General features: G+C 40.1%; 1 long non-coding RNA gene across 2 annotated transcripts; it reads right to left on the reverse strand.

Moving 5' to 3' along the window:
* Positions 1 to 15,703: 15,703 nt before the first annotated feature.
* LOC149919454 (uncharacterized) lies at positions 15,704 to 19,560 on the reverse strand. Of its 2 annotated transcripts, XR_016463585.1 has the most exons (4): positions 19,238 to 19,560; positions 18,344 to 18,453; positions 18,085 to 18,212; positions 15,704 to 15,840 (listed from the first exon to the last, which is right to left on the reverse strand). It is a non-coding gene; the product is annotated as an uncharacterized LOC149919454 (long non-coding RNA). The 2 variants fall into 2 exon arrangements; XR_016463584.1 differs by lacking the exon at positions 15,704 to 15,840 and having other exon boundaries at positions 17,215 to 18,212.
* Positions 19,561 to 19,968: the final 408 nt, after the last annotated feature.

The raw sequence follows: 19,968 nt of genomic DNA on the forward strand, positions 1-19,968 counted from the left end.
GCTGCACCGAGAACAGCCACCGTGGGCGCCTAATACAACACTTTCCTTCTCTCTTTGGCCAACTTAGTTCTATTACAGAAGCTGTAGAACCCATGAGGATTTTTAGAAAAAAAAAAAAAAGTATGTCTAGGAATGCGTAAATGGTGGCTGTCTTACATTCAGTGGAGCAGAAAAGTCACTTATTTATTAAAATATTATTCCTGGAAATAGAAAAAATAGCAGTGCATTTTTTTCCCCACAATGCCCTCAATATCATAAGCATGTTACAGTGGCACTGAGAAAGTGTGGTAGGTGCTAAATTGCAGTCCTGTGTGCAATCTTTTAAATGTAACTGCACAGTAAAGTCATGGGCTGTAGAAGCTGCAGACAAGTCAGAAATGGTGTTAATGCTGAAAAGGTCTTACCAGAGGCTGCACAATGTCCTAGGGGATAGACTGAACACATCTGTCCTGGCACACAATATGGAATAGCTAATTCCATTCTGCATTTGTTGCCTGTGATGATTTTTATGATTCTGAGTTGTATTGGTTTATGTTGGATGGTTACAAGAACATTCCTCTAAAGAGCACTGGATGGCAATGTACACCATACTCATATGGTCACAGTATGTCCTCTAGTTCCCACTGCAATTGGCAAGCTAGACTTGTAATACAAGACCTTTGCACCTCCAATCTATAGAAACTTGTCATGACCAGAGGGGCATGTTCACTCACTTCCAGACCCAGAAGCAGTTTTTTTTCTGTAGTAGGTGTCAGCTGTGGCACGGAGCAGCCAAATGGGTGGAGAGAGGGGCTGGCTGCACACTTATGTATGAGGGTTGTTTCAAAAGGAATGTCTCCTGTTTAATACTATTGGCCAACAGGGTCAGAAGCAGACGGTGGTACAGCAGTAGAGGTTGAAACTTCCCACCAATATTCTGTTATATATTAATTCCATTACAGCTGCTTTCTGCTGGTCCTTCCTGCTCACACTTTTTCCATGCTCAGTATGGGCTTCCCTTGGTCTGCAGTTCATCAGGATAAACTTGTTGCACTCTGGGTTCTCCATTGGCAGCAGTTACTTCAGGAAACATCCATTTCCTCCAGTATGGAACACTTCATAGGCTGCAGGGAATACACCTTCTTCCATGGAGCGCTTCCTCCTTCTTCTCTGACTGTGGTATTCCCTCTGCTGTTTCTCACTGTATTTTATTCCCTCCTCCTCCCTCTGTTTGGCATTTTAACTGTTTCCCCAACGTGTCACCATGTTGCCTGCTTGGTAGTTCCTGGGAATTATCTCTGTTTGGCATGGGGCAGCTGTTGGCACCTGTGCACCGACACACAACACAGTCATGTAGATCCCCCAGAGGTGACAGGCAGCACAGAAGCACCATTTCTAGTGAGAAAGGACCACCAGACTCCTTGGAGCTCATCTCTCCAAACAGAAAGAATGGTTTATAAGTCTCTCTGCAGCATTATATGAATGACAATAGGAATATGTTGTCACTGTGGGCTACAACTTTTACATGAACCTAGGACCCTGATAAATGTTGTACTGTTGGTACACGGAACTGCAGTTTCTGAGGCCAGATGCTGGGTGGAAAGTGAAATCACTCATCCCTGAACTGCTTTAGCACAATACTGTCACTGACATTCAGGAGCAGAAAATGAGGTGCATTCACTATATCAAAATCATACAGTGAAGAACCACCAGACCTTTAACCTCAATTAATATAACACTCTTGCCTGTCCCAATTTCCTGATAAGCAAGATTAATTCGAAGCTGTTACTCAAGAATGACATTTTTAAATTTGCATTTTAGTAATTTAAAATCACAGTCCTGGAATATTGAGGTCCCACTTGGTTCCTATACGATTTTCTTCCCTGAAGACGGGGTAAACTCTGAGAACAGAGAAGTTATTCTAAAAACAGGCATATAATCACTTTCAGAGCATGAAATTATAATGATTCCATGGTGAGTTTCTGGGTTACCTACTAGAATGGAGACCTTTCTGTTTGCGTTGGTGTGATGCAAGCAGGACACCAACCTCATGCATGCTTCCTCCCTGCGAGAGTTTTATCAGCATGGAATCAAAACTGGTCTGTATATAATCCAAAGCTTCAGCAGCAATTCAATTTATGAGTCAAAATGTGGCTGTTAATTTTTCCCACAAAGCTCCGCTGCAAAGTTATATGGAAAAAAAGATTAAAAAGCTCTTTTTCCTATTGACCGCTCCCACGGCAGATTAAAATGCAGCCAGGCTAAGAGTTGATTTGACATTCAGCTGCACATCTCAGAGACCTGACAGTAACTGATAGAATTTCCCCTCTCTTGTTCTACTCTGATTAATTTCCAGAAACCTCTGTCCTCTCAGCTGTGCCAAATGAAATGGCCCTGTTCTACTCGATGGGACAGGAACAAGGTATAAGGGCAAAGGAGGATGGAAATTGCTTAAAGCAGCACTGAAAAGATTTTCTAATTATCACTGTAAAAGCTTCAATCAGAAATAGGTTCTTACTTAACAATCCTGAAGAAGGCCCAAATACCTATTCATCAAAAATATAAAAATAAAATTTCTATTGTCTCCATGAATTAAGGTGACATTTGCCCTGTGTATAAAATACGAACAAGACTCAGACATACATGGCTCAAGGAATGGATTTCTGAATAATGCATGGAAGAGCCCAAATACACTAAACAAAACAGGTCTGTTCATGGTCATCCACATGGTTTATTTCCTCAGTTCCTGGGAACAATTGTGATACATTCTAAGTGCTGTGCACAAGACTAAAATGGGCCAGGAACTGTTCTGAAGGGGATTTATAAATGAGAGCACCTTGACTATGGAAAGAAAGGGGACAACTGTTCAGTTCTGTGGATTTTAGCAGCACTATGTATGACACTTGTTCTCAGGGCTAAAGAATGGTTCCTCAGTCTTCAGGACTGTAATTTCAGTACCATGGAATGAGAGTATTTCCATGCTCTGCTTTCTATAATAAATGGCATCTCATATTGATGCCATTTTGAATAGATTTCTTTACTCAGTAAGAAGTTCATTATTTTCAGTGTTCTTTGAAATGCATTTGGGTGGTGACCGAAGTTCACTTTAGATGAGCAGACTGCTTACCTTTATGTTCATCAAATCATTTATTACAAGGATTTTTTGTGATGTTGCTAAATAATTATCACAAATTCAAGCTTACAGGATGAGGGGAAATGACCTCAAGTTGCACCAGGAGAGGTTTAGGTTGGATATCAGGAAACACTTCTTTACAGAAAGGGTTGTTAAGCACTGGAATAGGCTTCCCAGGGAGGTGGTTGAGTCACCATCCCTGGATGTGTTTAAAAACCGTTTGGATGTGGTGCTCAAGGACATGATTTAGCAGAGGGTTGTTAGAGTTAGAGTAGTATGGTTAGGTTGTGGTTGGACACGATGATCTTTAAGGTCTTTTTCAACCTGAGCGATTCTATGATTCTATTTACCATTTCTTTTTAAGTCCCAAAAATATTATTAATGTTACTGTGGATCTTATTTATGTTTTAGAACACAAAGTTTCACTTACTATGCATCAGCTGTGAACTTTTTTATCCAGTGTTGACCATTATAGACACATAACAGTGAAGAAGTCCCACATCATTCAATTATTAGCATTTATTTTCAATTCTAATGATTTTATTTTCATTAAAAAGTCCTGAAATAGTCTGCATCCTTATGAACAGCCTCTTTCTTACCATTCCAGGCATATGAATATTAGAATCACAGAATCATAGAATCATAGAATGGCCTGGGTTGAAAAGGACCACAATGATCATCTAGTTTCAACTCCCCTGCTATGTGCAGGATCAATAACCACCAGACCAGGCTGTCCAGGATAGCAGCGGTGCCATAGAAGTGCCCATACTATGCAGCCAATAACATGTATTCAGAAGCAGTTTTGAACTCGGCCTGCTGCTTTCCCAGAGGACAACACAGGTCTTACGGTGCTGCTGGCAATCAGGAGGGAATGTCCCCCTGGTTCTGAGAGTGTCCATTACTTTTACTCACAGCTACTTAAGTTTGTGTCTAGTTTTATCCTAAATAAGGAATTACTCCAAAGTTTTCTTTAACGTTGATCCCTGAAATGGAATTAAAGACACCTCCTTTTCAGTAGCTCCTAATCCCCATCAGAGAGCTGTATGGGCAGTGACGGATAGCAGCATATGTCTAACATACTGACACATCTAGTCATTGATATCCTTTTCTCCATCTTTCTCTCTCTTATCTTTGCGGATCTCAATTCAGTATTAAAGACTAAATTCTGTCTCTTCCCCTTTGCCGTGCATAATACTAAGATTTCAATTAGAGATTGAGAGATTCATTAGGAAAGAAGCAGAAGCTATTCTGGTACAGCATGCCTTGAAGCTGCTAACATAAAAGCAATTAAATAAAGCAGTGTTGACACTGAATTGTCTAGTATATTTAAAAGAGAACTTATTTGCAATATATTCTTCATTTATGTTTGATAGGGGATCTACTTCAACAAAACATATGTTGAAGAAAAATAGAGAGACATGAAAAGAGTGTAAGACAGTTACTTCACATGTCCTGAACTGCCTATGAGATAATTTGGTTTTCAATGGAATTTTTGCTCTTGTATTTGTTTTTCTGGGGAGGTTTTCTCCTTCATTCCTTATCTGGAAAAGTAGCCCCAAACAGAAAGATGAGTGTCACACTGTGCCCCAAGAAGGTTTTTGTGATGGCCTTCATTCATCAAGCAACCACTTACACTGCTCAAAATCTCTCATTTTATCTCTCCAAGGGAGCTTTAATCCCCTCCTGTTTTAGTGTAACAGTTGTAGTTATTTATAGAATCACTCTAGCAATGGGTGGGCATTGCAGATGGTCCCATCTCACCACAGAGCTAAATTAAATAATTTGCTTCTGAAGGGGCGGTTTATTTATTGACCTCAATAAAGTTAATCTTGCTTTTGCCTAGGGCTCAGAACACAAGTATAATCCAGTGGGTTTACTTCACTTCCTCTGGAAATTTTTTGTCCTTAAATGCATGATTTAGTTTCTCTTTACATCGTTTATGGTTCTAATGTACACTTGTTTCAGGCCCCACTCCTCCAGCTGTATCTAAAGGGGTCATTTTCTGCAGTGTTTTTATTTAGCCAGCTGCTGAGGAGTCCGCACACAGCCATAAACACACCGCAGAGCCAAAATTGCATGAAAGTCAGGGAGACTGCCTTGCAGCTGATCTTCCCTCACAAGGTCCTGCTGGGTTACATGCACCGGGGCAGTCCTCCTGCTATCAGAACACCTGGCAGTGCCCTCTCCTGCTTTGCATGGCTCCTTCCTCTCACAGAGCCCAGCAATGGCTTTGGCTGTCTCCTTGGCTCCTGACTCGGAGACATCCAGCTGCAGTGGAAGTGATGCACTCCCTTCACAGGTAAAAACCCACACTTCTGCATTTCTGTTGCTAATAAAGGTGATAGGCATTTGGATGCTGCAGCCATGGGCTCTTCTATGACTGAACGCTGCTGATGCCAGAGCAGGCATATCACACCTTCCCAACAGCGTCCTCTTCCTGACCTGTGGCTTCTGCTGTTAATAGATCTGCCCTGCTGGCTCACAGGGCTTCTTTTCATCTGTTATCTCTAGGATAGTAAAACACATATAATTCCTGACATCACAACTGGAGTAGCACAATTTCTTATCATATCACACCATGAACTACAATTCATATACAAAAGCACTTTAAAAAAACAAACAGCATTGAAATTCCTTACAACACGGATCCCCTAACACCAAGCTACAGCCAAATCACCTGGTGGGCTGCAGTTTTTCTGTATCCCATATAACAGCAGCTCAGCTGAAATGAATCCACCCTGATGAAACAGCAGGGCCTCACTGGTGGCAGATGTCTGTATGTTCTTGACATGACCATGAGAGGCTCACAAACCCAGATCATGTGGATTGCAATCAATTGCTTTTACAGTAAATGTAAAAGTGAATTGCATATCTCAACAGAGCTACCAGAAGTAGTACCCTTTTCAATAAAATAAATTTCACTGAAAACTTTATTGCATATTATTCTTAAACCATGAGATGTAATCTGTGTCAGGCAGACATTTTAGCCCCCATCTGGTCTGCTAACAAAACAATGCATTTAGTCAGTTCCTGGCAAAACTAATTTTTATAGGCAATTTCCTCGTCCTCATTTACATGCATGTGCAGAGGAAATCAAATGCTTTGTTTCATGTATTAATTTTAGTCATATGCATGCTGCCACGTGAAACACTGACAGTCAGTGTCACTTAAGTTGTGATTTTTAAGAGGATCCCCTTCAGACTGCCAGTGCTTTCTAGTCATGGTCTAACTACTGTAGTGTAAATTCCCTGAAAAGTGAAATGCTGCCTCTGTCATTTGTTACCAGCATAGATTTTTCTTCTAAATTTTGGATATCCACAGAAGATTCCCCAAATAGAATATATATACTTGAAGACTTGTAAAATTTTGTAGATTTATTAGGTTCAGGAACATGAAAGGGAGATGACAGATCAAACATTTTAGAAGAAAACACAAGTGCTAGGGTTGGCAATCAGCTACATACATATTTCGGCTGTCTTTCCTAATGACACTCTTCTCAAAACTAACATTAAATATATCCAAAGACTGCAAAATGAGGTAATCCTTCTTTTCTTCCAAAAGTCAGTAAATGAATCCCTCAGTGGGGTCTAAGAGTACAGCACGTCTGTCTCATAGAAATCACCCAGCCCTTCATACAGTCTAATCCCTAAGGATTTTGATGGTTCCACAAACGCCATTCTTTGTTCACCACAAAAAAGGTTGCGCTTGAGCTGCAGAAACTACTGCAGACCTGAAAACCTGAACAGCCTTGAGTGCTTGCACAGAGCCTGGAGACTCTCTGTCACTGTCTGTTCACTGCTGTTTGCTCCTGATTGCCATGAAGAGAATTTTTCTGCTGAAGATGAAAAGGACACCAGGCTACAGACCAACAGATGTCATTCACATTTTCTGAGTACCAAAATATGGATAAGTAGATTGTGCCTAGCAGGTATTAATTAAATTCCTGCAGTAGGTGCCATGGTTTTACCAAGTGCTTTGTTCTCTGTTTATTTATTTACTTGTTCTGAACTTCATAGTCAAGCCTCAGACACTTTCCCTACAATTCTCATGTGTGTAATTACATACAAATAGATCATTCCAGAGCAAAATTCCAGTCCCACGGATTTCACAAAATTAAGTCAATTGCCACTACTGCCAGTGAGACAAGTTGAAACAGCCTGAGCTTTGAGCTTCTGGCATGCCTTTGGATATGCTTTGAACATCTAAATACATAGTACTTCCCATCATAACCAGCATTGAATAATAACTGAACACAATCCAAATTTTGCTGTGCGGGTGTGAGACTCAAGGAGCACCCAGCAATTTGATATGTACTCAGACCTGCACATCAGGGCAGCCACAATTCCTTCACAGCTGATGCTCTTGGAAGAAAATTTGAGAAAGTGGAGGCAAGAGAGACATTGAAGGATTTTCTATGGAGTTTTCATCTTCTTATGCTGGATTTGACATCTAATTCTTCATATCTTAACATCAAAAACTTGTTCATACAAGCTTTAAAGGATAAATGAGTTCCCAGAAGTGAAGAAATGTAACAGTACTGGTTGTTTAAATAGAGCTGATTTTTCTTTAAAGACTAGGAACTATGAGCCATTGTCAAATTATTTATATACTCATTGACTTTGTATGATTGTTTATCTGATGATTGCAAGGCTTAAACTGAAAAACAAAAAAGGCTTGGCATGATTATTTATTTATTTATGATAAGCTTTATAGAATAATTTTAAAAAACAGCTTCCTGGTAGAACATTTACATCATTAAAATGCTAGATAATGAGTTGTAGTACTCTTGATTAATCATTTCCATGTCTGTTATTTGTGGCTGAGATATGAATCCGTGTACCATGCTCTACCTATGAAAACATTGTGAAACGGAACCATCCTTCTCAATAATAAGAAAATCACAATCAGGTTGTTATGGAAACCTATACATACAAACCCTCTCCCCCCTAAAGATTAATATATGCTTTATCTCTTCTCCAAAATCGATGTTTATAGGGTATATTAAAAGATTATGTCCCCATAATCCACGGCAAACAATTTTCCTGCAAGCCCCCTCTCCTGTCAGAGGCACGATAATCCCTCTTTCACTTTATCAAATATAATCCTACTTCTGCATCAGATACCAAAACACAGCTGGCATTGCTAGGACACAGCTTCCTTCCCCCGCCCACTCCACATCTAGCACAAAGAAGCTGCCCTTCAGCTATGGCATAGGTTAACTCAGCAGTGCACACTGCATGTCTAGCAGTTAGAACAACTCCAAGCAGAACAGATGAAGGTGCTGACATATGTGTTTTCTTTTAATAAACCAAAGCTAAGATTCTCTGTTATTACCATCCCAGTGTTACTACTTTGTGGAATTCTACAGAGCAATCCATGTCTTAGTGTACTATTTATGTTTTTGATTTCTTTTTCTTGCTAAAAGTTACAGTAAAGAGTGCGTGACTGAAAAATATGCCCTACCGTAATTTAATATCAGACATTTCTTGTCATTCATAAACCACTTAAGTTGAATTCACTGTATTAGCAGGTCATCAAAACTCCTGATATTGCATTACCATACAGTATTCAATTGCCTGTCTTGCACAGTTCTGTATTAAAATATGAAGCAAATCATTGTACAGGAAGAATCTTGCCAAGCAGAAAGTTAAATCAAACGCAGAAGGCACAGGTTTGGCTGAAACAACACCACTGCTTGCCTCATTTCTTCTCTGATTAGTGGAGAGATTTGTCAGCAGACCTGTCTCACCTTCTCCCGTAATTTGCTGTCCAAAATGTTCTCAGCTGCTCAGTTAGGATCTGAAATATATCTGCATTTCAAAGACATCTGTTTTTCTTTTGCTTATGACCACCTGCAAGAATGCTGTGCTGCATTAAATTTTACATACAGAAATGGTGGCTGTCTTCAGTACTATCAAAAAGGAATCGATTAGATATTCCAGGTCTGACTGAACACATGACAATAATCAAAGAGTTTCTTATTATTTAACTACTAGCATTTCCTGCAGAGGTTCCTATTAGGTCCTCTGTTTGCAAAATTTCTCCTGCACAAGATAAGGACATATTTTTACCAGCTTGAAGTGTTTTTATATCTCAAGAAAACTTGACTGTATTATCCAGAACTTGATGCAATCAAAACAATTTGCTTTAATCAGTGTAACAATTTTATCATATCTGTTCCTCTAGACTTTAGACATCACAGACTGGAAAGTGCCTTATGATTTAGTAGTGGGCCTATCTTTAGTAAATACTAAAAACCAGTCATTTGGTAGGCCTAATGTTAAGAAGGAAACCATGACCTGGGCAAGAGCAGGCTGACAGATGCGATGTGACAGCAGTAGAAGGATCTCCTTCTGTCCCTTGAGGTCAAAGGACATCCACCAAAGAGAAGTCCGTGTTAGGAAAGGCAGCAAAAAAGCGCAGAGGAAACTCTGAGACTGAAGTGCAGCCAGGATTAGAAACTGTCTGCATCTAGTAGACACAGGACACTACTGCAAGGAGTAGAGGCTGAGTGCAGACAAGATTCAGAGGTGATGGAAACTGAGTAGAAGTTTTGATCATAGTAGGTCAGGGGTCTGTTCAGTCATGAATGGCAGGGGAAGGGGACCAGGGATTGATTGCTCACTCTCTCCCGGAATAACAGGTAGATGATGTTAATGAAAATTTGAAGAGGCGAGTTCAAAACAAATGAAAGATGCTGTTTTCTTTTTCTCACATCATGTAGATAAGCTGTAATCCTCTTTGCTTAGGGACAGGAATGTTAAAAGTTTGTATTGGTTCAAAGGAAGGCTTGAACTTTCAGAGAACAAATTTACTGAGTGTTGCATGAATATTGGGAATATAGAAATTCTCTGAATTTTGATAGAGGTCAAAGAGTACTTCAGGAACACATTGCATATGCTTGTCTTGCTCTTATTGTCTTTCCTAGACATCCAGTTCTGGCCAGTATCAGTGACAGGCTACTGGATTTATATGAACATTTGTACCAGCAGAGCTATAACCATTTTCTGAATACAAACCCCATGAGTGTTTATCAGGTATTTCAAAAATTGAGCAAGAAGCAGAATAATGAAATTTAATTTATCCCAAGCAATGAACTCACAAAAGCTTACTTACCTGATGTGCCAGTCATTTTGGAAAGCAATCAAACTCAATATGATTGAGTTTAATGAGTTTCCTTCTAAAATTACTTTTGAAATGTTGATTTCTTCATCAGCTGTTGAAAAAAATCTATCTTATGCAAGTGGTGCAAGGCCTAGCTTGGCTGTTGTGATTGGTTGAGGCAGGTTGAAATTTAATTAGAAAGCTTAATTGCATTTGGTAAATTCCTGAGTTGCACCAGATATTTCATAGGCCAAGTCTACTACTGAGTCATGCAGATGAAAGGACAGTTACACTCCTCAGCTGCATGCACATTCTCTGAAATGGCCCATCTCATTTCAGGCATCTTGCAGGTATCAGAGAGTTGGGAGTTCAAGAGCCCTGCAAATTAAATGGGACTGCCCAGTTCTTGTGCTCATCCTCCTTAGAGACTGTCAGCTGAGAAAGTCATATTTGTGGTCCTCACAATCATGACATATTTGGATAAATGTGTGCACTGGCCACAGCCTGAAGTACAAAAAGGCAACACAAGGATGGTACCACATTATCACAATACTAAACACCAGGGAAATGGATGTTACCATGGAATCACAGTCCCCACAACTGTTCTCATGCTCTGTTTTTCACAATCTGCTCTTTCCAGCAGCTTTCTCTGACCACAGAGGAAGTGAACAACCTGTCAATGGACCACTTTGGGCCACAGCAAAGTAAGGGGAGAGAAAAGGCTCCTTTGACATAGAGGGCTGAAGAGAAAGCAATTCTGCACCCTCTGCTGCAATAGGAGGTGAAATGTCCCAAGGGAAGCTGGCAGTGGTAGGGAGGTCAGCAGAGCAGGAGAGGCACTTGTTCCCCATCCATAGCTCTGAGAAATCCCCCACACCCCTTCTTCAAAAATGCTAACAGTTCTGTTGTACCTGGCAGTAAGCATGATCCCTTTCGGTGTCATTTGCTGTGACAGATCCTGAAGATACTGTCTGTCAATAAGTGCAAATATAGTCTAATGTTAATCATATTTTAGGATTGATTCTCCCTTAATCCTTTCTTACTCCTCTTGAATCCTCTTGAATTGAAGAGCTGTGAAAGACAAGTCAGTCTTTCTGAAAGTTTGACCTAGATTCTTACTAGCTTTAAAGGCCAAGACAGACCCTGTGACACTGATATGGGACTGGAGCCATCTGATGTCCATACAGCTGCTGGCTGCGTGGCCTCAAGGCTGTGCAATTCAAGCACTAAATTTTGTTTCACTTTCTACTTGGCCTTTATGATCATCATGTATTGCAACGAGAAAGGCCACATCTGAGAGGAATGAATGCAGTCCTTTCACATCAGAAAGAAAAGAGGCTCTTTTGAGTCATGGCTGTTGTCTCAGATGCTTGAAGTGGAAAGTCATCAGATGGGTTTTTTTGGTTTGGTTGTCACAGGGGAGATTTGCTGAACAATTTGAAATGCTTCTCCTGTTTGCTTTGGGACTATCTAAAACTCGGTTACTCTTAGCATGTGATGCTGCAGGTGAAATTTAGGTCTAAAACATGAATAATTATTCTGAAACATAACACACGCACCTGTCAAAGGTAGCCTCTGCGAAGGCAGAACGTGAATGATGATCTGCAGTGTTAATCACTTTTAGTGCAAATTTTTACAAAAACTACTAACACAAACTTGCCTTATGTTAACACTGAGCACCAACTTAGGCTGTGGCTCTCCTTCTCTCAGGTAGGTGAAAGATGCAAAAATATCAGATAAACACCTGCTCTGAAATTTTGTTCTCTCCAGTACCGTGACCCATCAATGAGTCTTAGGTGATCTATAGGGACTGGTGATGTTGACATTTCCGGAACATTTCTTATGTTAAGCAGCCTTCTCTCCTATACAGTATTTATGAAATGATTTCCTCTTCACAGCCACATTTATGCAACTGGGATGAAATGCAGAATAAATAAAAGTACGCTTTTTACCCAGGATCCCAAACAGTACAGTTTGCACAGATTTTATAAAGTGTGTCTACGTGAAGGCATTCTGATATCCTCAATGCAGTCCCCTGCCCTGTAGGTGCCAGGCACCCAAACAGCCAGAGGAATGTGCTGGGGCAGCTTCACATGGCTCCCAGTCTTTGGGCATGGGCTCCATCACTTCTGTTGCCTGCAGGGCAGACAAAATCTGTGTCACCAGCAAACGCTATGCAGCATTTTTTACCAGTCTTTCAAATATCAGCTTTTCCATGTGCTTGGTACTCATGCTTGAGTGCAATTACCCTCTAGATTTGGACTGTGTGTACTGCTGAGAGAAAAATTTGCTCCTTGTATGTGTTTAATTATCAGTTAGTGAAGGATTATTTATAACGAATTAAGGACTGAAGATAACACTGTGAAACAATTACCTGTATCTCAGAAAAGATCTGGTTTACATCCAGACACTGCAACACTACAGAACAGATGGATAAAGTACTTTTATATTCTGCCAAAAATGTTGATTTAAATTTAATTTTCCCATTCCAAAATTAAGGAGTTTTGGAAATGCATGTCAGAATTTGGAGAGACACTCAGAGAGGGAAGGATGCAGAAACACTGGCCATTATATACTTTAGAAACAGGCCTTGAACATCACCCGTGAAAAGGCTGTAACCTCAGGCTTATTCTGGGCTGAACGTGGATAGGAAATTTTTACTTATTATAAGAGAAACTTATCAGTTTCTCTGAGGACTTTTTCTATATTTTTAACAATGCAGCCCTCTTGTCTCTAAAGACAAAATATTTATGTGCTACAGGGTAGAAAAGGAAATGGGGGGAAATAAGGAGCCCAGAAAAGATGCAGGGCCAGAACAGCAGGACAGAGGTTCTCGGGGGGCTGCTAACAGACCGACAGTCATATCTACCACTAGCTTACATTTTAGATAGTTCATACGTGACAAGTTCAGTCATTTCAATTGATTTTTGCATTTCCTTCTGGTTGGAGTTGCCATTTTTTCAGCCTGCTGTATTACTACCCCGCTCTCCCATCAGAAGTGCCTGCATTTCAAAGTTCAGGTAAATAAATCAGTACACTGAAGAGTTATTTATATGAAAAATATAAACTAGGAGAATTTTTATTGTACGTTATCTTAATAGCTATGTAAGAAAATAGCTGTTGTTGCTATTCTACCAAAACATCACTAGATGGCAATGAAAGCCCCAGCAACTCTTGGTTACAGGACATTTATTAAACCAAATGCAGTAGGCTTCGTCTTGCCGATATTTCATTAAGATTTATAAGAATTCTTTATGAAAGCAAAGCACTTTAGAACACTCATTTATCACACTATGTCATATATGCACTTCTGATGGGTACCGATTTCTAATTTTCTCAAGCATCAATATTGTAAATAAATAATTCATACGCTGAGAGGATGCATATCATCCTCGCACTTACCGAGGGTTGGGTATAGTTATCAAATGCATCCTTTGGTATCTCCAGTTATAAGTTGGTTTTGTACCTATATAAATGGTAAGATGGTAGATTTATTCATAGGAAAGTTTAACAGAGATGGGATTAAATTTAAGCAAAGGACAAAAAAAAAAAAAAAAAAAAAAAAAGCTGAGCACAGATCTAAATGGCATCTTTGAATCTTTTCCTGTATTCAGTGTGCCAGCTGCCAAGGACCCAGCTAGGGGACTCTGAGCAGAGAACAGATCCAGGCTGTTTATCTCTGATCCACACGCAGTCACTACAGGAGATGTTGTGACCTTGGAACCTTTTATCTGAATCTCTCTGTGGCTGCAGTGATCAGATAAACCAAAACTGAGGTGCAGTCTGCTTTTTTCACTTCTTTAATTTTCTCAGGGCAGAAGCTCACTCAGTTTTTGGGCAGAAGCTCACTCAGTTTTTGCTCATCTCTTGCAAATTACACCCCAGAATTTTGTTTTCTTGATCTAAGAATTCAGGCAGAATTTTTGTCTATTAAATAGTAAGAAATACTACTTGAGGAAAGGTTCATGACATATCTAGGTGTCATAAATATAAGGCTGGTAAACAGATATTGTCGATACTCAGTTTTGATAATTTTTTGAATAGGTAACTAGCGAGTGAATCTGGGAAGCATTTTGACAGTTCAGTCATAGGACTTAAGAATGGGAAATGATTTCCCTTAAACCAGAGAACATGAGGAATGTCTGTGTGATGGAAACTGGGAGCATATCATAAAATCATAGAATCATAGAACTGCCTGGGTTGAAAAGAACCACAGTAATCATCTAGTTTCAACCCCCCTGCTATGTGCCAACCACCAGACCAGGCTGCCCAGAGCCACATCCAGCCTGGCCTTGAATCCCTCCAGGGATGGGGCATCCACAGCCTCTTTGGGCAGCCTGTTCCAGTGCATCACCATCCTTTATCCTGAGGTCCTAGCAGATTCCCTGATATTCTCATGGCCTTAGTCTTTCCTATTCTCCTCCTGTGTGTTTATTATGCTTCCAGCTTATTTAATTAAATATTTAAAATCTGACTGTTTTAGGCAGTGCTGTGCATTTTCTGACAGGCCACAGACATGTTTTGGGTCTCCTGGACATTTCTGAGTCAATAGCAATTGTCTGGGGACCTCTGTGATTGTTGTCACTGAATGATAACCTGCAATCACAAGGTACAATCTTTGAAGATTAATTTTAAGTCTCTAATCCTAAATTGATTTCTTATAGTTAATAATAAAAATCATTAAGATACAATGCTAGGCACTGTTGTTAAAAATAGTAATAATTTATCCCTCACAAATGACATAAAACTCCTTTTTGCTAAAAACACAATCCCCACATCTCCCAAACTGGGATGACTAAGCTATGATTCAAAGATCACCACAATATCTTGACGGGGATGAGGGAAGAGAGGGAAATTTCATAATATAGGATTTCTTACTTTAAAAAGAAGTGGTTTCATTTGAAATATAGCTTCTTCAATGTATTTTTTAACAAAGCGTCAATTTTTTCTCCCAACGTGTGTAGATTCAAAAGAGAATATGCATGAGTGACATTGGTGCTCTGATGGTGTAACTGAGCTCAAGGCCCATTCCCAGCAGGCAGTCAGACCCACTATGTGCTGAGCAAAACCAGAAACCTCTGTCACAAGAATCTGAGGGGACAGAATGGGTTGCAACTAGAGGTAACAAGAAAGGAAGACACTGTTATGCCAATAAAGATTCCAATGCATATTCTCAAAAACAAACAAACAAAAACCCCACCAATTATCTTTGGGAAAAAAAAAAAAAAAAAAAAATCAACCTACACACACAAAAAAGCACTAATTCCAAAACAGGTTTTTTTTTCTGTTGGAAAAGTCAACTTAACCCAAACCTTCTACCAGGCATCTGGTGGAAACAATATTGAATGATTTGTGTTTCTTTTATTGAAATAATTAGTGTTACTAAAATAGGAAAGTGACTTTGCTCTGAAAGGCACTGTTGAAAAATAGAGACCTACTAAAGCAAATTTTACACTACATTTTGAATATAATAGTGTCTGCAAAGCTTTCAGTCTCTTAATCCTGAAGGTTTTTTTCTGGATGTGGAGTGGAACAGCAGTAATTCTCAGCACTTTGGATGGAAGATGTTTACTTCCCTCTAGCCGTAGAGGATGCACTGATTAACTCTCCCTGTTGTACCTTCCCTGCAGAAGCAACAGCAAAATATCCTGCTAAGTTTAAATTCAGCTCACAATTAGAAGAGTCGCCATACACACAACATACACAGCCACATATGTGGTAACAGGTATCACATTGCAGATGACAAATTAAGCATTAATAAAATGAAAATGCCCTCTTCACACATATCTCTCACAGAACTGTAACATCTGCAAGAGAAGGAAAGAAAAAAGAACTTCAAAATCCTAAGAGTCAAAATAATTACAAGGAAAAATCTTAAAATGTCTTTTCATTACTTGCTCTATAGCATGCCAAACACGAGTTAGCTCCACAATGCGGCTTCTACAGGAGCCAATGAATATGGCATTCTGAAGTGTTCAGGGTCTCAGGGTAGCACCTTGCTGAGACTGACACTCCTTATGAGAAACAGGGCTTTCCATTGAATCAAGATCTTATACAGCTTAAAGTGGGTGTAATTTGCAAAGAAGCAAGTGGATATAATTAGATTGGAACACGCATTGTACAGTTCTTGAGTCAGACTTGCAGCACTCACCTTTAGTTAAATTTTATTACTGAAGTCATAAAAACTGTCAAAATTAGTAGAAAATCATACACGCATTTGTATGAAAATCTCAAATCCTAAGCTTTATTTTGTTAAAACGTACCCTGTCCTCCTTTCTCTATGTAATTTTTTGATTTGATTATGAATTAAATACAGTATCATTGGTGTAATGCTAAGGACTAAACAGCTCTTTCTTTTCCTTCCACCCACCCTCCCTCCTTTCCTTCCTTCCTTCCTTCCTTCTTTCCTTCCTTCCTTCCTTCCCTCCTTCCCTCCTTCCTTCTTTCCTTCCTTCCTTCCTTCCCTCCTTCCTTCTTTCCTTCCTTCCTTCCCTCCTTCCCTCCTTCCTTCCCTCCTTCCCTTCCCTCCCTCCTTCTCTCCTTCTTTTTCCTCCCTCCCTCTCTCCCTTCCCATTACCAAGTTGTGGTAGCAATGGTAATGAGAAGATGGTTGGACTAGATGATCTTACAGGTCGTTTCCAACCTTGTGATTCTATGATTCTATGTTATAGTTGGCTTTTTCCCAGGATCAGACTTGCAAATATGACAGTAGACAGCAAACACAGGGATCTGTTTCTTTGTTTATGCTGAGTTTTCTTTTTATCTTTTTATCTTTTTATCTGTTCCTATCTTTGTATTTGGATGTTTGTATTAGCAGGAATACTATTTACAGTCCTGAGAAACAGTATTTTGTGCTTGATTTTGTATCCAGTTCTCCTACTAAAAAAAATGAACAGTATACGCATCACTCTTTCTTTCCAGTTCTTGCATTACTAGACAGGTCTATACTTTTCATAATAAAGAGAAGCATTTACAAAAAATACCATAACAGTAAGAGCTTCATGCAAGCTGAATTAATTGCTGTAACACAAGAGAGTAGTCTACAATCTAGAGAAATGAGCTCAGTGAACAGATAGCCAGCTTGGGCAATCCTGAAAGAGACCCCCTCCTTCTGAAATTTAGACACCATTTTCAGGGTATCACTGAAGTCTCTCAGCTTTTTCTGGCTTCATAGCATTCTTCGGGAAGCAGCCTTGACTGGGAAGGGGATGCTGTATCTTCATTATTCTTCTCTTTGAAGGGATTAATTCTCCATCATAGATGTTGAAATTTATAACTGTACCTGTTAGAATTTGCCAGATCCAGTTGCCCAGTTGAATCAATGCTGACATAATCTATCTCATCTCTTCAGATCTGGCTAGTAGTGAGACTGAACATGTGCTCCCAATAGGCACAGACACGCACATACATTTGGTACATGTATACATGTTTGCATATATACATAGATAAAGCTACGTATATGCATGATTGATCATAACATAGACAGAAAACAGAACACTAAGCAAATTCAGCATAAGTGGACTGATCCTGTCCTCCTCTCTTGCTAATCGGGTTGAAAATCTGTCAATGAAAAATATGTGCATAATACATATCCTTATGTCCATACGTCCCCTGGCATCCCAGTGTCCCCAGTTGCTGGCACTTGGACATGGAACTCCTAAGGCTGCAACCCCACGTCAGTTGCCAGTACTCTGCACACACATACACACACACATAACTACAATCATCTTCACATACTCTATCTGTTCAGTAGCTGTTCAGATACACACACACACACAAATGGGTTCCTCCAGTAGCTGGTTCAGATCAAAGGCCCCTCTGGTAGCCAAATCTCAGACCTCACAGTGTCTCCAGTAGCCATTACAGACCTTGTGGTCCCTCTGGTCCCCATTGCTCTCTCCAGGATCTGGCCAGGCAGGCATATAGGCAGTGGAGACCCCTGGTACCCCTGCAACTGCAGCACTCAGGTCCAGACAGGCACACCTAATAGAGATCTCTGCAGCAAGGAAAAGAGTTGGAACCAGAGCTTAATAACAAGTTAGGACAGACAGTGGGGATTAGATGCAGGGCATGGCCAGACAAGTGTGCCAACCAGTAACTTCTCTGCACATGACCAGGGTTTTTTACCTCCTTTCTTCTCTGTTTTTCCATACTTGCTCCCTTTCAAACAACTTTGATCCCTCCGTTTGCTTCAGCTTCGGTATCTTTAAATATTCCCAAAAAAGTTTTTTACACACCTGAAATATACGTTGCAACACAGTGTTGTTTAATGGCTCTCATACCCTTGCAGGCAGGAGCCCCCCTCTCTAGTAAGATGAAGTTTGGGCAATGGGGCTGATTGTCTTCCTGTGGGAGCCCAGGGAGCTGGTGCTTGACTGGCACTGGTCAGCTCACCAAATTCTTCTGCTTCAACATTTTTACAGAGATTAGCCTTAAATTACGTGACCTGAAATTCCTGTTTTGCACAGAAGACATTATGCCCCAGCCTGAAGTGAATATTAGTCAGAGGTCTTGCTGTTGCCCAGCAGAAACCTGTGTCTCTTGCCACCATGGCTTTGCCAGATAAAACATCATCCTAACAATAATATCCTAGACTTTAATTCCTGCTGAAGTTCTGTGGTGCCTTCAGAACTTTTCAGACAAGGAGGGCAGTTTCTGCCCTCATCAATACGCTGACTATGGATCAGAGCACAAACAGAAGCTGTGTCTCCTTACAGGTGCCTGAATAATCAGAACACTGAGCCATTCCCATGTCTGTAATCTCTATTGCTATAAGCCCACAGCTTCCAGTACAACATGTACAGCTGTGCACACAGAGAGTCTGGATGCTCTTCTGAGAATTTAGGCCTGCCCCTTCAATCCCCTTCATCAGCAGAAGATGTAGAACCCAAATTCTTTCATCTTGAATGCTAACACCTGAAAAGATGTTTGCACAAGAGGAAGAAAAGTAGCACTTGGCAACACTCTCTCTAGTCATGCATTTGGAGCCATCTATCTATTCATTACAATATAAATTCTTACCAGGTTGAGTCCCAGGCTGGGAAACACCACTTTACAGAGCATTACATGGCTTAATGCGAAATAATTGCTGAGGTTTTTTCAGCTGACATATCATCCAGGGTAAAACTTCAAGCATCCAGGCAATTTTTTTACATTGGAAAAATGAATATTTGTGGACTTCAAGAATCTTGAGGATTAGATGGCAATTTTTTTTAGGAGCTGGATTTTGAACATCTAACTACAAAGAAAATTTAGAATGAAGTGACTAAGACAGACTACCTTCTGTATCTGTGAAACCTATCTTGTATCTACTTCTACTGCATATCTGCCTTGTAATCTTGATGGCTCCCAGAACATACAGACTAAACATAGGCTCCCAAGCAGATGCAGAAATGCTCTCAGCAGACTGTAAGCTTTCACACCCCCATCCAGCACATGTGCAGATACATCTCCAAAGAGTGCAGATAAGAGTGCTTGCATCTGGCATCCATTCCAAGAAGCAAACACAGCTTCAGACAGTGAGTCATGCAGTGAGTCATCACCTGAACACAGATATCACCTGGGTTTCTAGAACTTCACCATGAGGAATTTAAGATATTTCTTTTTTCACTTTACTACAAGAAAAATACATCCAACACTTCCAACTAAAACACTGTCACCTTTTCTTGTTATGCTTTGCAAGCACATCCAATGGCCCTTTCTAACTCATATCTATTCCTTAGGGAAAAAAAGTAAGAAAAGTTGTCTTATCT

Source organism: Phasianus colchicus, chromosome 1 (genome assembly GCF_987193195.1).
Source record: "Phasianus colchicus chromosome 1, bPhaCol1.hap1.1, whole genome shotgun sequence".
In the NCBI taxonomy this organism is placed as follows: domain Eukaryota; kingdom Metazoa; phylum Chordata; class Aves; order Galliformes; family Phasianidae; genus Phasianus; species Phasianus colchicus.